Genomic DNA, 24,008 nt, shown 5'->3' with positions numbered 1-24,008 from the left:
CGAATCCTATGTTGTCGAGCTCAACCTCATTGATGGAACTTTTGTAGACACTAGCAAATACAACCCTTTCCAGCCATACTGGTCTCCTTACTAAAATTATGAGGAAGATTATTCTTCTCAGCTAATTCCAATGCTGTGCATTGCATATCATTGCCTGACATGCCAAAAACTCTTGTCTCCAACAGCAGGACATGGTAGTATATTTCCTTTGAAATACATTCTTGTTTTCACCAGTATGTAGATTTTTTTTCAAAACTTTTCAAAACTATCATCTTAAGTGTATTCCTTGGACCTTGATAGCTGGTTGCAGTAGTTTTCAAACCCATGCTGTGCTTCACTGACTGTATTTCTGTAAGAGTGTCATAGAGATGCCATGATTGACTCTCCTTTCTGCTTCAATGTGTACACAATCAATATACAGAAAAAAATTATTTTTTTATTTAATAATAATAATAATTATTATTGGGTAATTATTACATTGATCTGTAATTACTAATATTATTATCATTTATTATGATTCATCATTTATTGTAGATACATTCAATAACTGTTCACAAAAAAGAAAGGATTATTTCAGGGAAGCTGTACTGGCTTCAGACTGGCCATTGTGTCCACCTACACACCATTCTATAAGAGTCGTTATCAGTTGGCAATGGCCTCTAATGAAGTATTTGTGTATGTGGGAATTTGCCACTAAGTAAACACTCAATTAACACAGTTATTTTATAAAAATCTAATTTGTTGTGTATATTTGTAATAATTATACGTTGTGAGCACAGAACTTAATCAGAATATCTCAACATGTTACCAAACTTTACTGCAATAGAATGCAATATCCTGGCCTTTCAAATAATGATTATGCATATCTGAGGGGTTTTTGAATTACACCTTTATGTAGCTGTCACGTGATTGCAACATTCTACGGACTCACACGTTCAAATGACTGTTATGCCAATACTGGCCATTGTAAATGCCCTTCAACTACTTTTAAGGCAGATGGGTTTGATACCTAGAATGTAAATATATGCAAAAATTATTAATTTATTTGTTTATTTATTAAGCAGTTTTTGATGTACATCTATGGAGCATGTCAAAATACATATCTGCTTTATCAGTTTTACATTGAAATACATTACTTTTACTGATTCAAACTGCAAATTTGCTTAGATAACTAATAAATTTCAACTACAATACTTCTGTAAATTTACATAATTTTAGATATAGTACGCCAAACTGGTTTAATGAAATGTACATATTCTAAGTACATAAATGAAAGCAAATTTAATTGGAATAATTATACACCATGGTTAAATCAGTTCACATATAAAGTATAAGATAGTGAAGTAGGAAATATATACTCTAGATCCAGTTATGTTTACATTAATAAAAAAATTTAAAAGCGATAGTACTGTCTCAAAATTACAAAATTTACATGTAAATACAAGAATGCTGTTAAGAAGTTACCTCATTTTATGTTTCCTTTTTCTCTCTTCCTGTGTACTTCTTTTAATACTCTGCCTGTTTACTTATTCCCATGTGAAAGAAATTCTCTGATTGAATATTAAGGGGTTTCTAATTGTCGCTTTTCACTCAAATGTTTGAAGTTAACTTTCTATTTGCCGTTAGTGATGTGTCATGGTAAACAGTTGTATAATTGTACTTTCATGTATCCACTACCATACTTCTCTTATATTGAGTTGTATTATTATATATATTAATGTGATGGTGATGGTTTATATCTTCATATTTGTTGAATTTTTCTTTATGACCCCAAGCCAGAAGCAAAATGTTGTATATATACAACTGTGCAATCTTGTATTTTTTGAACTGCAACTGTCTCTTGTTATCATGTTTCCAATTATTTTGATTGCTCCCTTTTGTAATTTGAGTATTTTAATTGCATCACTCAAGTGGCCCCAAATTTCTATTATGTAAATTCTTTTAGGATTGAAAAATATAGTGTGAAAAATACACCATATGCAGATCATCTCCAGTGATTAATGGCTCAATTTGTCTGAGAGCGAAAACAGCACTGCTAAGTTTATTGCTTATGTTGGTAATATGATTTTTCCATCTCAATAACTGTCTGCAGTGATTCCCAAAAATTTTCTAATTTCAACTACTCTTATATCTAGCTCTAGAAATCAAAATGTTCAAATGTGTGTGAAATCTTATGGGAATTAACTGCTAAAGTCATCAGTGCCTAAGCTTACATACTACTTAACCTAAATTATCCTAGGGACAAACACACACACCCATGCCCGAGGGAGGACTCAAACCTCCACCAGGACCAGCTCTTGCAGTTTGGTTGATTTATTTGTTTTTCTTCTGTTGTTTGTAAACAGCATTGCATCAGTTTCTCATAACTGAGAATTAGCCTATTCACTTCAGCCCAGTGAGTGGTCATTTTGACCGTTAACATTTTTTTTTGTCACAGACTATCCTAGTGAAGTCTGACAGACCACTATTCTAAATTTCCATAAATGTCATAAGCAAATTCCAGATAGTAAGAAGATCTGAATTATTACCTACTTGGGCAAGTGGTTGCACTATCAGCATGAAAATAATGATGTGCTGCGAAACACAAGATTGTTTGAGAAGAGGCTATGATGACCAGCAATATTTATTTTGACCAAATATATTTCTAGCAAAATGTTTAGCTAAGAATTCAGTCTCTACACTTCTGTCCTCATCACTCTGATCACTTCTTCCATTGAGTGAATTTGTAGGTGGCAAAACATATTTGTCTCCGTTTTCACACTGTTCCGTTTCTGAATTAAGTTCACTTTCAGTTTCAAAAGATGATTCAAATGGCAATGAGCACTATGGGACTTAACATCTGAGGTCATCAGTCCCCTAGAACTCAGAACTACTTAAATCTTACTAACCTAAGGACATCACACACATCCATGCCCGAGGCAGGATTCGAACCTGCGACCATAGTGGTCGTGCGGTTCCAGACTGAAGCGCCTAGAACCGCTCGGTCACACAGGCCGGCACTTTCAGTTCCATTGTCACTATCTGATACAACATCACTTCCTCAATCATCCTCAAGCCATTTTAAAGAACACCCACACAGTCAGGGTCCATAACATAAACAGTAGACGAAGACCTAGTTATTTAATCCATAATGCAAAGTATCAAGTGCTTTCTCAGAGACCGCTCGCTAGCAAGGAAGAAGCAGTAATAGTATTGATCCATGTCATGTTAAAGCGGACATTGACAAAGGAAATCATGGCAGCTTTGAGCAAGAACAACTAGGCTATGCTGTAATCACCTTCCCCACCCTTATCAATTTTAGCAACAGAGTAACAATAAATGCTAGGGTTTGCGAGAGTGTACCTGGGATGTTAAGGTTTAAATGTTTGATTACCTTTAATTATGGCCTCCTGTAAGCTTTGTCTCAAGGTTATGCTCATTGCGTCATCTGCAAAGAATATCATTGGTTTTTATGTTAGAAGGTAAATCATGTGCATGATTAACTGTTTGATTACTTTTAGTTATGGATTTCTGTAAGCTTTGTCTCATGGTCACAGTCATTGTGTCATTTGTAAAGCATATCATTTCCCTTTTAATGTTAGAAGATAAATCATTTACGTAATAAGAAAAAGGAGGGGTCCTAAAATGCTACCTTGTGGCACATCTTGTTCTATGTCTTCTAGTTCTGATAGGTGTTTCCCTTGTTTGTGTGACATATCCCCCGTTTGTTTTCTGTTTTGTACAAATGACTTTATGATACTAAGGGCTGTTCCACTAATTCCATATTGGTGTCACTCAATTACTAAAATTTGATGGTTAACATGATAAAAGGTTTAGACGAGTTACCAACAGGGATTTTGTCCTGATCTAGGCCTACTGAGATTACATTAATAAGTTCAAATGCAGCTGACACTGTAGATTTTCCCCTCTGGAACCCAAACTTCCTACTGTTCATGATACAGTTCTATCACAAAATGCCATTAACCTAACAAATATCATTCTTTCTAGAATCTTTGACAAAATGGGCAAGAGGCTAACTGGTCTGAAATAATCTGGGCACATGGGATGATCTTGTTTGAAGAGCAGTGATACTCTGGCAAACTTCTCTCTATCTGGGATGTTTGCTTTATCGTTAGTGGTTAGATTCATAATTTTATTTGAGAGACCCTTTATGTCTGCAGAGGATTTATTTTTTAGTTTCTCTATTATTTTTCTGATCTCATGTTCAGTTGCAGGGTACAAGCAACATGTGTTTCTTTGTGACTTTTGTTTATTCTTGAGTAGTTTTTGGACTTGCAAGCAATCACTATTGTTACTGTGTGTAGGCTTTAGTCAGACGCTGGTAAAATATTGTTTGAACGTGTTATTAATAAATATTGGATCTTCTGTTGCAGCATTATTTATTTTTAGGTTTAATCTTTTATTATAATTTCCTGACAACTTTCCTTTACTCTGTTTGTTATCATTTAAATGTTTCAGACTTTGTTGGGAGCTTATGCAATAACATTTTCATTATACAATTGCTTTGCAGCTGTTAAAGTTTAACTGTAAATATTTTTATAGTCTCTGTAATATTCAACAAAATGAGCAGCCTTATATGGAACTTTCCAAATTGTGTGAAGAAATTGCAGGTTTTTACAGGCCACTAATAGTCCTTTGTTAGCCATGACAGATTTCCTCCCTTTTTCCTTTCTGGTTTAGTTTTGCTTGGCAAACACTCTTGAATAATTTTTAAATATATATCTAGGAAACTTACGTTTATCAGTAACTCTACCATACAGGTACATTTCTCTCCAATTTTCATTTTGTAGTTTTATCTTTAGATATGTTATATCAGAACTGCTAATATCTCTGTAAGAGGTAAGCTTGAGAATATCCAATTTCCCTACTTCTTTCATTATTATGGCCTGATATTCATGTCTTTTGCAAGGCTCTTATATTTACTAGACTGGATATTTGTAAGCATGTAATCAATGGCAGTTTGAGAGTTCATACATATTATATTAGGTCTTTGTGGCAAATGAATCTGCTCCAGTCCTGAATCCCTGGACCATTACACCAACAACCTGAAAACAGCTTTCGCATCCCGCAACTACCCTCCCGACCTGGTACAGAAGCAAATAACCCAAGCTACTTCCTCATCCCCTCAAACCCAGAACCTCCCACAGAAGAACCCCAAAAGTGCCCCACTTGTGACAGGATACTTTCCGGAACTGGATCAGACTCTGAATGTGGCTCTCCAGCAGGGATACGACTTCCTCAAATCCTTCCCTGAAATGAGATCCATCCTTCACAAAATCCTCCCCCCTCCACCAAGAGTGTCTTTCCGCCATCCACCTAACCTTTGTAACCTCTCGGTTCATCCCTATGAAATCCCAAAACCACCTTCCGTACCCTCTGGCTCCTACCCTTGTAACCACCCCCAGTGTAAAACCTGACCCAGGCACCCTTCCACCACCACCTACTCCAGTTCTGTAACCTGGAAGGTGTACACGATTAAAGGCAGAGCCACGCATGAAAGCACCCACGTGATTTACCAACTGACCTGCCTACACCGTGAAGCTTTCTATGTGGGAATGACCAGCAACAAACTGTCCATGCACATGAACCGACACAGGCAGACAGTGTTTGTGGTAATGAGGCTCACCCTGTGTCTAAACATGCCTTGGTGCACGGCCAGCACATCTTGGCACAGTGTTACACCGTCCAGGTTATCTGGATACTTCCCACTAACACCAACCTGTCAGAACTCCTGAGATAGGAACTTGCCCTTCAGTATATCCTCTCTTCCCGTTACCCACTGGGCCTCAACCTTCACCTGGTCAAACTCTTTGCCTTAACATATGTCTGCTTGTGTCTATATATGTGCTGATGGATGTGTGTGTGTGTGTGTGTGTGTGTGTGTGTGTGTGTGTGTGTGTGTGTGCAAGTGTATACCTGCCCCTTTTTCCCAATAAAGTAAGTCTTTCCACTCCCAGGATTGGAATGACTCCTTACCCTCTCCCTCAAAACCCACATCCTTTCGTCCTTCCCTCTCCTTCCTCTTTCCTGATGAAGCAACCGTGGGTTGCGAAAGCTTGAATTTTGTGTGTGTGTGTGTGTGTGTGTGTGTGTGTGTGTGTGTGTGTGTGTGTGTTTGTTAGTGTCTCTATCAACATACCAACACATTCATTTGGTAAGTTACATCATCTCTGTTTTTAGATATATTTTTCCCACTTGGAAAGTTTCCCTCTATTCTAGTATAATTTTGAATTGTGTTATGCAAACCATAAGTTGTACGTAAGCTTTATAGTTCTATTTTATATTTGGATTCAGATAAGGAGACACCATTCAAGTCCTCCCATAGAATAAACTTGTTCTTCCAAAACTGTGACAGAAGCCTACCAAGGTATTTTATGAGCACACTGAAATTACCAGTGCAAAATCTGAATACAAATGAAGCATGGATGTGTGTTATCGCTACTGACAGTCGTAGACATATGGCGAACCAGCTTTGCTACTACACCCATGCACTATGTCCAAGGAAAATGCTTTGTGACAGGAATGTGATGGGAATTGATGAGAGTTGCTTTGTCAGTGACATACATTTATTCTGCCGTACCTTGCAGGAAGGTACAAACTCTTACCTTTGATCTCCATACTGGCATGTTGCATAGCTTGATCACTGATTGTTGAGGGTATACACTCAGGTGATAAGCACATTGTGTGACAGTGTGAACTGCGTGAAGCAGGGGTTTATGACTCCAAATGGCCAGTTTCTGGCGTGACACTCAGAGCATCAGGTCTTTCACAGATGGATGAAAGACATCGTGGAATGAACAAATCGGCAAGACTTCAGACATGTTTGTGGGGACTCACATTAACCTGAGCCTCGTGGTCCACTTCAAGAAGGATTGGAAGCGTTTGTCATGTTGCATTGTCCAGCTCACGCTGACTGCCTGCTTTGTCGAATGTTGGCTGATGTGCATCACGTTGTTGCCAAAATTTGGTGTAATGGTAAATCAGCATGTGTGGGCTGGTGAATGCCGGGCACTGTTTGCTAGTGTCGACTGTGGCCACAGTTCCACTGTTCGTGCATTTATGCAGTACAGCTGCCACACAGCTCCCCCCTTGGAGAGTAGAGTTCCATAGCTCTGAGGAAGCATGGAAATCAGTCTGTGGTGCTTCTATGTTTAGAGTTCACGCAATATGTGGTGTCATCAACATGAGAGCAATGGCAGTGAGTTGGTCTGCAGTGGAAGGGTGGTGGCCTGTGGCATTAGTGCATGGGGCGTGTCCTCGCGTGGTCAGCTAGTGACAGCAGCTGCAGCTGGTGCTGACTGTGAACTGTCTGTAGCAATGTGTGACATAGACACGTATCTGCGAAGCACTTGGGAAGATATCTCTACGGCTGATGCACTGATAGCTTTATAAAGACACAGAGTGTTCACTAGTGCTATGGTTAATACACTACAGTAGAATTAAGTTCACTATTTGAATTGTTCAGAATGACAAATCCAAAGTTCATGCAATGTTCCACAAGTTCGTCAATGGACACAATCGTAGGAGCACAGCACGGTACTTGATCTGGCCTCAACACCAGAGACAGTGGAAGTACAGAGATTGCATGCTAAGTGTAAACTTGCATGAGTACAGTGTTGCTGTGGCTCAAATGTGGGTCCTGGAGCTGTGACAGACAAGCAGACATTAACACGGGAGATGGTGTCCAAAGCTCAACTGGAGATACTGGCTGCAGGTGTGGGCATCGGGAGACAGGTTCTCTACAGTAGATTCTGGCTGGGGGCACCACATTCTAATGATGTATGGCTGCTAGGGTGCATGCTACCTGCATTGCACAGTATGGCATTTTGATGATGCAGCACGACCATTTCAAAAAAGCCCAAAGGGCATGACGATTGTCGTTTTCTGAATGTCTTTGGGCGCCACTGGAATTTGTGTGTATGCCTTTGCGCAACTGATCTTAATAAATATGACACAGCCTGATAATATGGGGCTAAAATCTTTAAGGTGTAGTACCGGATATCGATCTGCCACCATTCGTGAATTAAGAGCATGATAGTTTCCACACAGGCATCACGAATTGTCTTTTTATGGAACTAAATGCAATCAGATGACCGTGGGCTGATTTATGGCCAAATGAAGCCTCCCTATGATGTGGCCTCAAACTTGACCTTTGATACCGTGAGTCTACTGGGCATGAGTCGATGTGGGTGTCATGATGTGGGTGGTCCAGGTGTAGTTATGTGGTGCACTATTGAAAGCTTGATGATGTCCTTTGGTTTTTCCAAAATGTCAACATAAAGTCCAGGGCACTTTACAGATTTGACACTGTAGAATGCAGCCTGCCAGCACTGTCCCACTGTCTTTAAATTTGTTGTTGCATCAGTGAGCTCGCCATTTGCAATATTGGCTAGCAGGTTGTAGCGGCCAAGAAAGTATGCCTCCAGGCTCGCTGACATTGGCTGCAGTAAATTTGTATGAGAATGTGTGGCATAGTCTGAGATCTAAATTGCAGTTGCATGTGCCACACATTTTACTTGCCAAATTGTTTGCTGCAGTGAGTGCCTCAGGAATATTGGAGGATTCGAACCCATGGCGACAACGTTCCTCATGCTGCCCACCGAGTCTGCTGTTAGGAGCCACTTTTTTACTGATCTGTAGCTGTGTGTGTCTAGGCCTGGTAGCAACTGGTGTATGGGTGTATACAAGGAGGAGACACTTTGTTGCCAAAGCATGTGAGGTACTAGCAGAAGTCACTCAGCACCTGCTTTGCTGTCAGTGGAGTATCATTAGAATGGCTGGAACTGCATTACTAGTTGTGTGAGCCAGTTCAGTAGTTGCTGGACCAGCTGCTGTTTTGGTGCCTGCTGTCCGCTGCCTGTGAATGCATCAAATGATCGACCTGTGTGATGAGAGCTGTCCCCTTTGCAGCCAAGTTATGAACTAGTTGGAGCAGGTTGGCGTCCATGGTGGAGGCTGGGGAAGGCACGTGCCACTGTGGAGGTGGGGGAATGCTGTCATAAGCTGCGATGCAATGATGCTAGGCACCATTGCCAATGTCTCATGGACCCATTGTGCAAAACACGCCTGTAACCCATTCTCCAGCCTTTAGTTGTGCTTGAACAGGTCTTCTACAGTCTTTTGTAGTTTTTCTAAATTCGCCATCTTGGCTTAGAAACTAGTTCTCTTACAAGGAGAAAGCACAAAATGGAAATAATACAAACAGAAGGAAAAAGAAATGACGTACACACACATGCACACACACACAAAATATCAGAAGGTTCACGACTGAAGCATACACACAAAAAAAGAAATATATGTATGTCTCCCAAAGAAAGTTGATAGTTTGTCTCTATGAAGCACTGTTTGGATGCTGGGGTGTAAGCACCAGTCCACTTGTGGTTCCATGTCACTTGTACCAACAAACGTTCATCACCATGTGCTAACCTCAGATAATGTCGGGGTCACCAGTGAAGAGTGGACAAGTATTACCACCGCTTACAATCCTAAATGTGTATGGAACCAGCTGCACCCACACCCTATGTTCAAGAAAGGAATGTGACGGGAATTGATGAGAGTTGTTTTGTCAGTGATATGGATTTATTTTGCCATACCTCACTAGATGTTACGAACAAAGTCTTATCTTTAATGTCTGTACTGATGCATTGCACTTGTGGTACAGCTCAGTCACCAACCATGGAGAGTACACACTTCAGTGGTAAACAGATTGTGTGACCTTGTGAACTGCACAAAACTAAGGTTGTGTCTCTGAATGGTCAGTTTTTGGCATGACCCATGGAGCATCATGTATTTCCTGGATGGATCAAAGACATCACAAAAAGAATGAATGTGCAATACTTCATGTGCACATTTATGGGAAATCACATGAATATGATCCATGTGGTCTGGGGTGAGAAAGATTGAAGGCGTGTGTCATGCTGTGTTGTCCAATGCATACTAACTACCTGTTGAGTTGAAACAAGGCCCCCAGAGTAGAAAACATTCCATTGGAACTACTGGAATACTCTCTTCCAAATTCTAAAGGTGGCAGGGGTAAAATACAGGGAGCGAAAGGCTATTTACAATTTGTACAGAAAGCAGATGGCAGTTATAAGAGTCGAGGGACATGAAAGGGAAGCAGTGGTTGGGAAGGGAGTAAGACAGGGTTGTAGCCTCTCCCCAATGTTATTCAATCCATATATTGAGCAAGCAGTAAAGGCAACAAAAGAAAAATTCAGAGTAGGTATAAAAATCCATAGAGAAGAAATAAAAACTTTGAGGTTCGCCAATGACATTGTAATTCTGTCAGAGACAGCAAAGGACTTGGAAGAGCAGTTGAACAGAATGGACAGTGTCTTGAAAGGAGGATATAAGATGAACATCAACAAAAGCAAAACGAGGATAATGGAATGTTGTCGAATTAAGTTGGGTGATGCTGAGGGAATTAGATTAGGAAATGAGACACTTAAAGTAGTAAAGGAGTTTTGCTATTTGGGGAGCAAAATAACTGATAATGGTTGAAGTAGAGAGGATATAAAATGTAGACTGGCAATGGCAAGGAAAGCGTTTCTGAAGAAGAGAAATTTGTTAACATCGAGTATTGATTTAAGTGTCAGGAAGTCATTTCTGAAAGTATTTGTATGGAGTGTAGCCATGTATGGAAGTGAAACATGGACGATAAATAGTTTGGACAAGAAGAGAGTAGAAGCTTTTGAAATGTGGTGCTACAGAAGAATGTTGAAGATTAGATGGGTAGATCATGTAACTAATGAGGGGGCACTGAATAGAATTGGGGAGAAGAGGAGTCTGTGGCCCAACTTGACTAGAAGAAGAGATCAGTTGGTAGGACATGTTCTGAGGCACCAAGGGATCACCAAGTTAGTATTGGAGGGCAGCAGAGAGGGTAAAAATCGTAGAGGGAGACCAAGAGATGAATACACTAAGCAGATTCAGGAGGATATAGGTTGCAGTAGGTACTGGGAGATGAAGAAGCTTGCACAGGACAGAGTAGCATGGAGAGCTGCATCAAACCAGTCTCAGGACTGAAGACCACAACAACAACAACCTGCTTTATGTCATATGGGATGGTACACCTCGCACTGTTGCCAAAGTTTGGTGTAATCTGCATATGTGGACTGGTAAATGCCAGACACTGTTTGCTTGTGTTGGCTGTGACCACAGTTCCACCATTCATGTGATTCTGCTGTACGGGCGCCACACACATGTTGTTCAAAGCTTTCATTTTGCACTTCAAATGGTTCAAATGACTCTGCGAACTATGGGACTTAACATCTGAGGTCATCAGTCCCCCATTTTGCACTTCAATTTTTATACAACAATGCTCAAAATGTTTTTCAGTTGCATACTTTTCTATTGGAACTGTGATTACAAGAAAGGTGATGCATTCTCTAACAAAAATGCAGTTAGCACCATTTTTTAAATTCTTTCTACAGAAGTATGATATTAATTTATAATTGTCTAGGTTTATGCAAATTATTTCATTATCTTTGAGCCAGTGTTCAAGTACACTGAGAACAGTATGTCTTAATTTTATACCACTGCTTTCTAGAGCTGTTGTAAGTTTCAGGCTTTATTTTTAACAAACTGTCAGTTTTGATGTGTAATTATTAGAAGAGTAAGTGAGATACTTACTCCTCCTGTACTTGAATGTTTCTGTTTTTTTTTTTTTTTTCTGGCTCCCATCAGGAAAAAGCCACTTAAGTTAGTTGGAGTTTCTGTCTTCCTCTTCTGCAGATGTGGTGCAGTTGGCACTGAGCACTTCACTTCTGGTGAGGCTGTAATCTTCCCACTCTGCATTGGAACCACTGTCTTCCTCCTCTTCTACTGGTCCATCATTAGGTGGTGATTTTGACTTTCTATCCTGCAGAAGATTATTTGATATTCCTAATGTCAGGTTCACTTTTTTGGAAGCGTTTGGTTGGTTTGCATCTTTTGTATTGTATTCTAGTTCCTTTATTTTCTCGAGTGAAGAATGATTCTGATGAAGAGACAATTTTTTATCACAGTATTTGTTCTCCTTTCTGACACAATATTGGCTATTTGTTTGGTAATCATCTTTTTTTCCAAAACTGTAGCCCATGCACAGTATAAAATCTTCAACCAGTTAGTGCTTAGAAATACCTAAGAAACATTTATTTGCCTCTGCAGTTTTGTTATTCACATGGGACCATTGCGGTAAGTCATACCTGTGGGGTATATTGCATACTACCAAAGCTGTGCAGTTCTAAGGTGGCTAAAGCATCTTTTCGTATTTTGTATGGCCTTTTGATTTTCATTTTTATATACATCATTTGACCCTCCTTGTAATACAACAAAACCATTTTGATTAAGGTTGGTACACTTGGCAGAGTGTACTAGCCTCCCTACTACTGATAATGGGGCATTTGACTTGGTAATACTTGTTGTTTTTAGTTCTGTTGACTGATTCAATATTTCCAGTAGTCCATGACCACTGCTGTCTACCAATGATATTATTTTACTTCTGCCATTTGCCATTTTTTTCCACATTTAGTTCTGTGACTTGTTTACACTGATTAACTAATGTATGGTATTTTGCTGATTGAGGCACTCATCTTGTACTTCAGCTATATTTTGTTGTTATTAATGCAATAAAAGCCTTTATCTATACTTTAAAGCATCTGTATCTTGAACTAACTCTGATATAATTTCAGATTTATCATATGTGTTGTGAAGTCTTAGGCCTTAATCTTTGTCATCACATTCAGAGAAAAACCAGATTTTTTTGTTTAGGTTCCACATCTTGAACCTGTAGTAGTATGCTGCTTTGCATGTTATGCACATTGCATCTTTAGTAGAACTTTTTTTTGAAGTAGCACTGTTTTTGTTTTGTGGTTGTTATTTCTTCCATTACCTTGTGAAATGATGTTGATGCTTCACAGAGTGCACTGTTTCTTATGTTTGTTAAGTTTATTATCACTTATTTGATTTAAATTCAAGTCTGAATCAAATGCTTCACACTTTCCTACACTATAGACATCTAATTGTATGTATACTGAGCACTTTTCTTTGCTTTTGTTAGCTAAAACTACAAAACATACAACACATGAAAATGATGGCATGGATACCAACTCTTTCATTTAACGAACTATAGTTACACTCTCATATGATTAAATGCCGTGTATCTAATGAGGTAAGAAGTAAAGCTATAAAACATTCACAAAAGTTATTTACACATTCCAGTAACATTAATACAAAAGTCTGATAAAAAAGATCAGACCCATTGAATAAATTCAATTGGATGTCAAACAAAAATAATCCAATAAAAATGTCAATGACTAATATGCTTCAAAATTTATTCAAAGCTTGATCAACTTTGATGTCATCTGTAATATTGATTGACTGATTTTTATTGTTGTAGAGACCTCAGAGATCATCTGAACTTTCTTTTTGCTCATTATACTTGCCATGTTAATGGATTTATTTATTTTACACCTTTTGTAATGTGATACGGCATAGTAAGAGACTATGAAAAATGTTTTGAAAGTACATTTTTGGGCTGTTTGGGTGAAATATGTACCAGGAAATAAGAGTGTAAGAAAGCCTCAAAAACTACCCTCAGACTGGCCAATAGAAATGCTCTTAACAGCCTAGGACTCAACTAAGATGATCCTCTTCTCTCTAGTCTGACACATCCTCATGTAGCCACACCAACCAGCTTGCAGCATTCATAACTATTTCTGCATGTTATAATGCATTACATCCTTTACAGTTTGAGACGGTCACAACTTCTGGAGACAATATCTTCCAGTATTAAGATTTCACAGATTTTTTCTTTCCCCTATCTTATAATACAGAAAATAGTGTTTCTTCTTTGTGGCTGGCTCATTTTAGTCCACAGATGAGGTATAGTTGAACACACCTGCAATATAGCATGAACATGTTTTCCAGTGGCTTCTACAATCTCTCTGCTGCATAAAACTCAACATAATCTCAGAAATCTTGATGGATCTTCTCTGTCTATAGATGAATAGTAAACTACTGTTGTGATTAATTTGTGCAGTCGGAGGAAAGAGATGTGTCCTTTTGGAATACCAGGTACAGAATTTTTTTCACCTAGATGTTGGAGTGCTGCAGGTCAAAAAAAGGCTGTATGAGGAAGTGACAGAATAAAGATTGGGTTCTTTGTTGGCAATATTCCATAAAGGTTTACATTCAAAACAATTGCAATAGTGGTAAAACTGCCACTTTGCCAAGGAAATGATATGATTTGCCTTTAATAGCCTGAAAGTCAACAAAAAGAAATTGTGTGGTGCTTGTTGAAGTCACAGTATTTCCCATTGCACCCGAAATTTCTAATTTTACTATTAATAGCATCATAGACAATCATTTTTAGACATGCCTGGTAATTCTGTAATGAATAAGAAATCTGCATCCCATACTCCAGAAGGGGAAAGTGCCCTTTCTTCCTACACTCCCTCCTCCCATTGTTTTGGAAATCTTTTACAACCCAAACTGAGAGTAATTAAGCATCTAATTTTGAGAGAGTATCTTGCATACATAGTCTTTTTAGCACCTCTGTGGAGGTCAGTTATGAGATCGGTTAATAACACCTTTCATGTAAGGGATCTGACAATAACACACTTCAGTCTTTCTGGAAGTGTGCTGAGTGATAGTAGTATATTGCATATGTGACTGAATACTTTGGATATATATGTGTGAAGAACAGGATTTTAGTACCTTGGTCAAGATGCTATCCACCCTGTGAAAGTTTTTGATCTAGTGACATTCTAAATTTCTTTGTCAGAGCATCTTTTTGTTCTAATTACTTAACTGTATGTATGTGACACTGCTTCTTACATATATTCTATTTCTTTAACCCTTGGCCTACTCAATCCCATCATCTGAGCTACTTCAAGGAAGTAATTATGAGATATGTTGACTACGTGACTCCTAAAGTTGGTTGTTTGGATGTTTTCTTTAATAAGAATGTCCCCACATTCCTTATCTGATTTTGCAGTTCTCTTTTGACTAATACCCATATAGATTTAATGTTATTACCTGAAAATAATATCAATTTAGAGATTACATAGAGATTTTTTTGATTTTTTGATCACTTCCCTTAAGACAGCATGGTATTTCCCATAATATATCAGTTCTTTTTTTTGTTTCATCCTAGGCATTAAATTTAATATCTTTTTGTGATCTAGGACATTACCTATGCAAACTGATGTACAGTTAATGACTTAATGGTGTTTTTTTCTGAATTAATATCCTGTACGTGATTCACATTGTTTCTGAAGTACTGTCTGCATTTGAGACCGCCATACCTACAACAATCTACTTAATATTTCCTAGATTTTGCTGTGGAATATTGTACACCTCAATTGATTTAGTCTACTGGTACTGAGTTTTGATGTGGTGGTGATCGAAAATAAATAAATAAATGTTGTGTGACTAGGGCCTCCTGTCGGGTAGACTGTTCACCAGGTGCAAGTCTTTCGATGTGATGCCACTTCATCAACTTGTGTATCGATGGCAATGAAATGATGAAGATTAGGACAACACAACACCCAGTCCCTGAGTGGAGAAAATCTCCGACCCAGCCGGGAATCGAACCCGGGCCCTAAGGATTGACATTATGTCACGCTGACCACTCAGCTAATGGGGGCGGATGATCCAAAATCACAAGGACAATGGCGATAAGCAAATATAACAGCTGAAGATAAGGAAACATGGTGCCAAAACCTGGGTCAAAAGGTGGAAATCTAGAAATATTGTGGGATTTTGGAGCCAGTGGCACACCTGAGCATGCAAGTTATAGAGTGTATGATGTCATAAATGATTTATGATACTGCTAACACTTTAGGATAAGCAAACCTGACCAATATGTAAGTTGGTACTTGAGTACCTCATGAGAGATGCAGACAGAGAGCTCTTCCAGTAATACATTACATGCGGCATGTTGCACATATTGATGTGGTGAGTGTAAAGATCTATGATATTAGGCTGGAGGCTGTATTTATGAGCTGAAATGTATCTTCATCCAGCCGTAGCAAAATTTCACTGCAGTCACTTTTTTAGTTTGCAGACAAGGCTTTCCTGCATGGACAAATGAACTGAAACTGCAGGGAAGCTGACAGTTTATTGGGTAAAGCTTGAATGTGGGAGAGAATAGACACCTGTGTTTCCCTTATTGTTCTATTAGTTACAGCAGTGCTACTAAAACTGTGCACCACAGTGCCTTGGACTGCTGTGAACTGCAAGTAATAATAATAATTCTGTGCGGCTCAGTGGCCTGGTGAAACTGGACAGCACTTTGTTGTCACGTGTGTCCCTAGAGTACCCCAATCATCCAACCTGCACATTACAAAATTTTCCCATGTTATACATGTTCTAAAACTTCATCAGTGATATTGTTATTGTTGTGGTCTTCAGTCTAGAGATGCAGCTTTCTGTGATACTCTATCCTGTGTATGCTCCTTCATCTCCAAGTAACTACTGCACCATACATTCTTCTGAATCTGCTCAGTGTATTCATCTCTTGGTCTCCCTCTACGATTTTTACCCTCTCTGCTGCCCTCCAATACTAACTTGGTGATCCCTTGGTGCCTCAGAACATGTCCTACCAACTGATCTCTTCTTCTAGTCAAGTTGGGCCACAGACTCCTCTTCTCCCCAATTCTATTCAGTACCCCCTCATTAGTTACATGATCTACCCATCTAATCTTCAACAATCCTCTGTAGCACCACATTTCGGAAGCTTCTATTCTTTGTCTAAACTATTTATCATCCATGTTTCATACCCATACATGGCTACACTCCATACAAATACTTTTAGAAAAGACAACCTGACACTTAAATCTGCACTCAATGTTAATGAAATTTCTCTTCTTCAGAAATGCTTTCCTTGCCATTGCCAATATACATTTTGTATCATCTCTACTTCAACCATCATCAGTTATTTTGCCCCCTAAAAAACAAAACTCGGTAACTACTTTAAGTGTCTCATTTCTGAATCTAATTCTCTCAGCATCACCTGATTTATAGATTGAATAACACCAGGAACAGGCTACAAGCCTGTCTCACCCCCTTCCCAACCACTGCTTCCCTTTCATGCCCCTTGACTCTTAAAACTGTCATCTGGTTTCTGTACAAATTGTAAATAACCTTTTGCTCCCTGTAATTGACCCCTGCCACCTTTAGAATTTGAAAGAGAGTATTCCAGTCAACAATGCCAAAAGGTTTCTCTAAGTCTACAAATGCTAGAAACGTATGTTTGCCTTTCCTTAAACTATATTCTAAGATAAGTCATAGGGTCAGTATTGCCTCACGTGTTCCAACATTTCTACAAAATCAAAACTGATCTTCCCCAAAACCAGCTTCTACCAGTTTTTCCATTCATCTGTCAAGAATCTGTGACAGTAGTTTGCAGCTGTGCCTTATCAAACTGATAGGTCTGTTGTAATTTTTACACCTGCCATCACCTGCTTTCTTTGGGATTGAAATTATTATATTATTTTTGAAGTTTGAGGGTATTTCATCTGTCTCATAAATCTTGCACACCAGATGGTAGAGTTTTGTCAGGCTGGCTCTCCCAGGGGTATGAGTAGTTCTAATGGAATGTTGTCTATTCCTGGGGCTTTGTTTCAACTTAGGTCTTTCAGTGCTCTGTCAAATTCTTCACACAGTATCATATCTCCTATTTCATCTTCACCTATGTGCTCTTCCATTGTCGTAATATTGCCCTTCAGTACATCACCCTTGTACAAACCCTCTATATACTCCTCCCACCTTTCTACTTTCCCTTCTTTGCTTGGAACTGGTTTTCCACCTGAGTTATTGATATTCACACAAGTGGTTCTCTTTTCTCCAAAGGTCTCTTTAATTGTCCTATAGGTAGTATCTATCTTACCCTTAGTGACATATGCCTCTACATCCTTATATTTGTCCTCTATCCATCTTTGCTTAGTCATTTTGCACTTCCTGTTGATCTCATTTTTGGGACGTTTGTATTCCTTTTTGCCTGCTTCATTCAAAGCAATTTTATATTTTCTCCTTTCACTAATTAAATTCAATGTCTCTTCTGTTACCCAAGGATTTCTACTAGCCCTTGTCTTTTTACCTACTTGATCCTCAGCTGCCTTCACTATTTCATCCCTCAATGTTACCCATTCTTCTTTTACTGTATTTCTTTCCCCCATTCCTGTCAAATGTTCCCTTATGCCCTCCCTGAAACTCTCTACAACCTATCGTTCTGTCAGTTTATCCACATCCTATCTCCTCAAATTCCCATCTTTTCGCAATTTCTTCAGTTTTACTCTGCATTTCACAACCAATAGATTGTGGTCAGAGTCCTCATCTGCCCTTGGAAATATCTTACTATTTAAAACCTGGTTCTTAAATCCCTGTCTTACCATTACATAATCTATCTGAAACCTTCCAGTGTCTCTAGGCCTCTTCCACATATACAGCCTTCTTTTATGATTCTTGAACCAAGTGTTAGCTATGATTAAGTTATTCTCTGTGCAAAATTCTACAAGGTGGCTTCCTCTTTCATTCCTTACCCCCATTTCATAATCACCTACTACTTTTCCTACTCTTCCTTCCCCTACTATCGAATTCCAGTCCCCTGTGACTATTAAGCTTTTGTCTCCTTCACTAACTGAATAATTTCTTTTATCTCTGTATCTTCAGTAGGCCTAATACAGAAGAAAAATTACATGCATGATACACTGTGAAGTATGTGTCATGCAGCTATCAACAAAGTAGCAATGTAATGGAAACATCAGCTAAGTTTCAGCATTTAGCTTTGCCTATGCAATGGATTGTTGACTCAAGGGTGTGACGTACAAAGCCTTGGATATTACACCAAAAATCTGTTGTGCCATGGCAAAAACCTTTTGCCTCTGAATATCAGCATTGGCATACATCAGTATTGTGGCAAAGTAGCAGCCATAGCTTGCAACCTCTTCCTTTCTAATTGGCTTACTGAATTGCAATATAACTGACCATGGTCACATATGCGTAACGATAGTTTACAGTGAGTAAGGCTGTCATTACCAAGGGAAATATCACTGGTTAGTTGGAAGAAAGTGTACAGCAGATCTTCCTGAAGAAAGAAACTATTCTAAACTTAGGATAAATACTGATGATAATTTTGAAATGGGTGGAATATAGTGTAGTTGCTCATGAATGCACGAGGAGGGGGGAAGGACACCTCATAATATTTACCTTAAAATTTACTGTTAAGACAAAGAAAACACTGATTAACTGAAAAGGGTATAGTTAAATGGTCGCCAGTCTGTTAGGGCAATGAATCTTCAGAATCTTAAGTAGGGTTATGGCAAAGAAATTTAACTAAATAATTACTGGAATGGCAACAGAAGGTTGTCACGGTTTTCCACAGTGCAACAGTTCATGAGAAAATAAATGAATCAGAAACCACTTTGTTCGCAGTTACTTATTCTGAAAAACTAAATTTTGAAATTTAAGTTATATGGAATTACTGGTAAAATAAATAACTGGCTTAACTTAAACTTCGTTATGTAACAAATGACTTTCAGTAATCTCAGTGTAACATAATGCAAAATTTACAGAAAGGCAAGCAATTTACTTTTGATTATTGAAAGATTGAAGTGAATTTACTTTAAGCAAATGAGGAACTGATTTTACTTTTAAAATAACAACAAAAGATACATAACAAGGCAGTAGAAGTCACGCACTAAGCTAAATACAGAATAAATGAAATTGTGCACTATTAATTTGTGCTATATCTTTAGTTATTAGCTTTGCCAGTGAAATTTTACATCTCTTTAAGTGAATGAAGTTAAAATTGCAAATTGTTTATGCCTCTGTTATGCAATAAAAGAATAAACAGTTACTGAGGCAGAAAATTTAGACTGAAACTGGCCATTAGCAAACATACAAAACTGGCAGTAAATTGCTAATCTATTTTCATATTCTTATGACATTCGGTGATTGCATGGAAAGGAAAGGGACCCTGCCTGGTAATAATTAATAATGTCTGAGGACAATGACAACACAGGTGCCCTACAAGTTTTAACGATTGCAGGTTATTATTCAAGATACTCATAGTTTGTGAAAGAAACTTAAGTTTATAATTTTTCATTTAACGGTCTCTTGATGTTGTAGCTTTGCAGATGATGAAGAATGTAGCCAATGACAATGCTGAGCTGCCACTGGTGCTGCTGCTGCTGGGTGAGAACCCCTAGTCATCTCCAGAGCCGCAGATGATTATGGGACAGCAATAGCTAGAACTGTAGTTTCCTCTGCCTGTCCACTCCTACCATGCTCTCAACACTTGTGGGTTCAAAACTTAAGTGCACCTACACTGGTGCAATCATAGCTGCAGCCCATGTCCACAGGAATGCCCATCAAAACTTTCGCACTCTTTCATCACTCAAGCTGCTCTCACCTCTTTTCTCACAATGCAACAGAGATTCTCCATACGCAAAGATCAACAATGGCACAGCTACCACCACTTCGTTGTTGCTGTCGGTACATTGAAATCAAGTTCCCCAGCAATTCCAATATTTTCATTATAATTACAAGCAACTATATACACCCAGAAATAAATACACAGTTACATGAGTTATATATTATATATAGTTTTTGTAATAAAGCTTACAGATTCAGAATCAGACGTACAGTAAAAGTTATCAACAAATATTAAACGACAAAAGTTTTGGATGTTGCAGACGGTATTTTATCTGAATTTTCAGTGTTATGAGCCCCATTGTTGAATGTGAGTGAACTGTGCTGGTGACAGATGCATAAATCAAGCACATTGTTAACACAGAAACTGCAATATTTATATGTGTTTGGCAATTGTTATTTTGCCATGATGCTACTTAGACAGCATTTATAATGGAAATGTCACTGTGACATCAGTGTGCATTTACAGTTGTTGTTGTTTTTGGGAGAGGAGGCCAGACAGAGAGGTCATCGGTCTCATAGGATTAGGGAAGGACAGGGAAGGAAGTTGGCTGTGCCTATTCAAACGAACCATCCCGACATTTGCTTGGAGTGATTTAGGGAAATCATGGGAAATCTAAATCAGGACGGCTGGACATGGGATTGAACCGTCATCCTCCTGAATGCGAGTCCAATGTGCTAATCGCTGCGCCACTTCACTCGGTGGATTTGCAGCCTCAGGCTGAGAGAAGGGTTACTCATTGGCTGTTTTAGAAGAAGGAAACACTAGCATCGTGAGAGTTGGCGTATCCCTGCCAGGCACCACCTTACCTGCTACACAGTGTAATAGTGTGGAAATTAAGTTAATTATTAAAAATAATTGTTCTAATAATTATATAAATGGGAAGTTTTTATCATCCTTTTGAACCATGAAACCTCTAAAACTGAATGAAGCTCCAGGGACAATGGAATCCCTATCAGGGTCTGTACAATATTTTCAGCCTGTATTTAGTATCCCCACCAGTAGCACATGTCGATCACAGCTCATAGGTGTTGCATCTTGGGATGGATGACTGCCTCCAAGACAATGGCAATGGCATACCATGTGGATGGTCTAATCTTGTGAGTATGGGGACACACAGGCAGCCGCTAGTGCAATCTCATATAGTACATCACATTTCAATTCAATTCAATTCAATTCAATTTATTAGCGCCCTTGTAGTACATCATCAAAATGACATAGGACTTGTCAATACACATTAAAATTTAAAATACATGTACATGGAAATTTATAATTGAATTTACCTGTCACTTAGACATTACAATTTTAATAGAACTATAAGAACATTAACATAAAAATATACAAGTAGGATAACAACATACAAAAAAAAAAAGCTAGTGATTCTCACATCAAAGATTATTTCCATTCTTACATTAACACTGTTTCACACTTTCATAGAAATAGCAAGTATTTGAATGGGAGCAATTACACATATTTATTCTGTCAGGGAAATATTAACTGCACTTTTATTGCCAATGATTCATAAACTCTTCAATACTGTAAAAACTATTGCTCAATAACATGTTTTTTAATTCTCTTTTAAATATGAGAAGTTTTGGTGTTATTTTTAGTTCTTTGGGGACAGCACTTTAGAGGATTTTGGGTTGGTATAGTACACTTTTGTGATACATAGCTGTTTTATGAATTTCTCTGTGGAAATCATTCCTATTCCTCGTTTCGTAGTTGTGAAATTCTCTGTTTAATGTAGAAAATTCCTTGTATTCTTTTAAGAATCATATGCTTTCATATGTGTATAAGGATGGTAGTGTCATGATTTTTAATTCTTTGAAAGCATGCCTCAAGAATCTCTATATATTATACCTTTTATTATTCTGACTGCCTTCTTTTGTACTCTATATGAATGTTTTGTTAGACTGTTGTTCCCCAAAAGCTGTACACTGTATCTTAATAAACTAAACATGAATGAGAAATAAACACATAACACTGTTTTAATATTACATGAGCTTTTAAGCATTCTCAGTATATAACATGTTTGACTTCATTTTTTGTTTCATGATATTACATGCTTTTCCCAGCTTAAGTGTTCATCAATCCATACTCCCAAGAATTTAGTGTATGATGCTTGTTCAGTCTTACACTTAGCCAGTTCCACTGTAAGGTTAGTTTTTATTTTATTTGTAATACATCTGAAGTTGATCCACGCTACTTTTTGGCATTCACAATGAGTCTGTTTTCATTAAACCATCTGTCTGCTTCGTCTGTTGCTAAAGGGATTGTGAACCAACCCGTATGTCAGATTATTAAATGATAAAAGGATAAATAGCTTCAGGGATAAGCTGAAAGTACTAAACTGGAATAATACAATATATGCTTCCAACAATGTTGAGGAGGATTGTAGCAAATTTGTTAGCACTCTATCTGAAATTTTCGATACCTCCTGTCCAATGGTTACCAAACAAAACAAAACAACCTTAGGCAGTCTGTTCATAATCATAACACTCGTCAAACATTTAAGATAGACATACCAACAACTCGACTCAAGACAACACAAGACAGTTATGAATACATGAGAATAAGGCTTTTCAACACATTACCTTTGCAGGCACATTGTGTGTCTCTTAATATATTTAAAAGTAAGACCTGACTTATGAAACAACTTGCAACTCTGTTTGTACCTCTTTCTTTTTTTGTCTCTGTTGTTCCGCATTTAACTGTTAAACATGTGGAGAAATCCTTATGTATAAAATGTATTATTTTATAATGCACATTCTTTAAAATGCACACTTTAGTTATGTGGGATATCTTTATGTATCAAATGTATTCCTTTATTATGTATGTTCTTTTAAAATGTACACTTTAGCTTTGTGTGATACCTCACAATAGTTATATTTCTTAATATATAAATTGTACATTACTCATGACGACATCAATTGCATGTAAATGTTTAAAGATGGATAAATAAATAAATAAATAAATAAAAATTGTTATTGATAACAGGGTCCTTGTAAGATGTGACATTGAAACTCAATTTGATACCCTTGTGATCTGAGAAACCAGTGTCAATTACTTCAGTGTTATATTCACACTTGTCCTTGTTTATAAATACTTGATCTATTATAGTTTCAGACATATGTATGCATCTGGTAACTTCATTTACAATTGTCATCATATTATGACACAAAAACAGATTGCACAGTTGCTGTTTTTTACTACAGTCATTCTTAAAGTTAACATTAAAATCAGCAAGAACAATTACATTATGTTTAAGTTCATTCAGTAGTCCCTCAAGGTTTTCCATAAAAATGGCAAAGTTACCCAATGGTGATTGGTACAAACACTCAATAGTAATTTTTAATTTGGTTAGCTCACATATACTGTATTCAAAATCTTTTTCTGTGCATTTTAGTTTACATTTAATTTCTTTTGGTTCTACCCCTGTCCTAACATAAATACATGTCCCACCCCCTTTATGGTTGATTCTACAAAATTTGCTAATCATTTCAAAATTTGGAATAATTATGCTAGATGCTTGCATTTATTTTACCCAGTGCTCACCTATGCATAGTACATTAATGTCTTTTAGATAGTCAGT

This window comes from Schistocerca gregaria, chromosome 7 (assembly GCF_023897955.1).
Source record: "Schistocerca gregaria isolate iqSchGreg1 chromosome 7, iqSchGreg1.2, whole genome shotgun sequence".
Lineage (NCBI taxonomy): Eukaryota > Metazoa > Arthropoda > Insecta > Orthoptera > Acrididae > Schistocerca > Schistocerca gregaria.
The sequence above is the reverse complement of the archived record's forward strand: the minus strand, read 5'-3'. Positions refer to the sequence as shown.